The sequence below is a fragment of the Temnothorax longispinosus genome, unplaced genomic scaffold, assembly GCF_030848805.1.
Source record: "Temnothorax longispinosus isolate EJ_2023e unplaced genomic scaffold, Tlon_JGU_v1 HiC_scaffold_165, whole genome shotgun sequence".
Taxonomy (NCBI): domain Eukaryota; kingdom Metazoa; phylum Arthropoda; class Insecta; order Hymenoptera; family Formicidae; genus Temnothorax; species Temnothorax longispinosus.
In genome coordinates, this window is record NW_027269976.1 from 1,948 (window position 1) to 4,997 (window position 3,050).

Here is a 3,050-nt window from a genome sequence, read left to right on the forward strand (position 1 = left end):
TTTTCTTTTTAAATTAAAAAAAAATTAAGAACCAACAAACGTTGTAATTAGGCCAACAATCACCAACAAACGACCAACAAACGATAAAAAAATATGAAAATTAATAAAGTCGAAGTTGACCGGCTAAGTTACCAGAGCTCTGAGCCGACCGTGACCATGTTCAAATGGTGGTGATCGTGTGTCAAAATTCGAAATCAGTGAAAATCTTTGAAACTTGTATGAGTGAAAGTTAACATAAATTGTAAATACAATGCCAAAAGCGTGCATTGTGCCGAATTGCTGGAAGAAATTTAAGGACAATACAGAAAAATGTTCCGTTTTTAAAGTGCCTCAGGACGAAGAATTGCGTAAAAAATGGGAATCTGCAATTCCCGGCATTGCAGTATTGAAATCGTCGCAACATGTGTGTGAGCGTCATTTTGAGCCAACGTGCATCGTGCGAAAATTAGAGAAGCGTGGTCCAGATGGAAAAATTCTCATTGATGTAAGTGTGAATTATTTAAACAGTTTTGTCGATTGCATTTTCGCATTTGCATAAGGTTATGTATTAATTATAAAGAATTATATACAATTATATAAAATTATATATCAAAGGTATTATATATATCAATGTACAAAGGTATATAATATATATATATACAATTATACATACATACATATATACATATATACATACATACATATTGTATATGTATATATATAATTCAGGCCGCAGTCCGATTCACACTCAGAGCGCTATTGGCATCATTCTATCTTTATCATTCATTAGGCATAAACAAGGATAGAATAACGCCAATAGCGCTTTGAACATGCATCGGAACGCGGCCTAATTTGATTGGCTCACCCCTAGGTTCGCCATTTTGCCTCACTATCTGAGTCACTCCCCACCCTACAAGTTTCTAGACCTGTATGTAAGACCGTGGAATAGCGAAACGCACCCAAAGAGAGACTCGCCAACTCATTCTGGACTCTGATTGGCTGGGGTCTTAATCTTAATAAAGTTCAGATGGTGCACTCTATGTTACACCATTTGTACACTGTGTGCACTATAAAGACATATAATATACCTGTCATACGATAACCTGCTGTTTTATATGTTACATTGAAATAATTTCATACGGATAATGTATATATATTTATGAACTCTATTGTTGGTAAGTTAATTATCATGTCTAAGTAACTTATAAAAAAATTTTGAATTAATAAAATGTAAAGACGATCTATAATTGAATAAATAGGTTAAGTTAGAGAGATACTTATTTTTTCATCAATAATATTCTTATCGTAGATTTGCATTTTATAATTTGCAATGCCGCACACTTGCTGCGCACCAAGGTGCTTCAATAAATCTGATGAAGGATATGATTGATGCGATTTCCTAAAGAAGAGCAGCATCAAAAAATGTGGTCAGATGCTATTTTCGGCAAGAACGCGTCAAAACGTTCTTTGGAAAATCTTAGATTGTGTGAAGTGAGTGTACATCATAAGAATGTTATACAGGATTATTCAAATAAAAGTAGTTTTAAAAATGTTTCTTTATTTTCAGGTACATTTTGACCAATCTGATTTATTGGTAGTGGGTCGCCGGAAAGAAATAAAAAAAGGTGCAATACCAGCACGGTTTTGTCAATGTTCCTCTGTCGATTTTTGTAACAAATCGCAAACTAGTAAGCGAAAGAAAAAAGGAACTTATGTGCGCAATGTTAAAACAAAATTGGATTCAGAGAATTCAAATCAACAGTATATAGAGCATTCTTACAGCTTTATTTCTTCTGTACTCACAGAAAATCGTGTTCCTTTAAAACAAATTTCGCCAAATATTGTAGAACATTCTTATAATAATCAAATTTTGAAGCAAAAACATATTTATAATAAAAATTCTGGAATGAGATTAAACCAATTATCTGCAAATTTAAGTCTTATTCGCTCAGATCAAAGTAAGTCATCTGCTTTTGGAAGTAAAAGCATGGGATCCAGATTATTGGCAGACAATTTTAATCCAAGTATTAGCAAAAAAATTAATAAGAAAACTTAATTATTTTTTCTCATACTTTTACTTTTAATGATTGGATTAAATTGCTTAATATTTGTTTTTTTATTATTACTTTTTACGTATTACTTTTATCTTTTGTTTTGATTAGAGGTTTCATAAATTTTTGATACTCTCTGATACATATATATATAATATATATATACTTACATATATTGTAATGAAATATTGTGCTAAATATGAATGCCAAAGAGTTAACGTCGTTTGTTAATATTCTTTTAAAGTTTTTTTTTTAAGTCATATTATTGTTTACGTATTGTAATAATAAATGGGCATCTTTAATTATGTTATTTTTTGTGATATAATATGTAATAATTTGTTTGTGATATAGTATGTTACATATATAATATAATATTTATATGATAATATAGTATGTGACATAGTATGTGATATAGTAATAAAATAAATAGAAATATATTGTGACAAAGTTTATTTTTATTATCCTTTATCTTAACATACATTAGTATAGTGTTATATTATTTATATGATATAGTATTATATGATATAGTAGTAATAAATATAAATATATTCTGATAAAGTTTATTTTTATTATCCTTTATTGATATAGTATCTTAACATACATTAAACGATTAATAATAACTTACAAAAATTTTACATTTTATTATATACAAATATTTTACAATTATTATAAAAAAAACAATTAAAGTAATATAAATCGACCGTGACTGGCAATATATAACGTCTTTTCGATATGAACATTGAAAAACTGTGAGCCAACTTGGTTTTTCAATGTTCATATCGAAAAGACGTTATATATTGCCAGTCACGGTCGATTTTAATTACTTTAATTGTTATTCTATATACTGGCGAAAGAAATTTATTATTCTGTTTATTATAAAAAATATGATTTTAATTCAATAAAATTTAAACTTGTTCTGCAGAATTAGTTCCATAACATTTTTAACATTCCTTAACATTTCATTTTCTTTTTTAAGTTTTCGCACAGCTCTTTTAATAGAAGAAACATCTGAAGACAAAT

At 28.5% G+C, this 3,050-nt stretch overlaps 1 long non-coding RNA gene across 1 annotated transcript; it reads left to right on the top strand.

The window, feature by feature from the left end:
• The first annotated feature begins 1,009 nt into the window (after positions 1–1,009).
• On the top strand, positions 1,010–1,747 carry LOC139823723 (uncharacterized). Its single transcript, XR_011734858.1, has 3 exons — positions 1,010–1,154; positions 1,289–1,470; positions 1,547–1,747. It is a non-coding gene; the product is annotated as an uncharacterized lncRNA (long non-coding RNA).
• Positions 1,748–3,050: the final 1,303 nt, after the last annotated feature.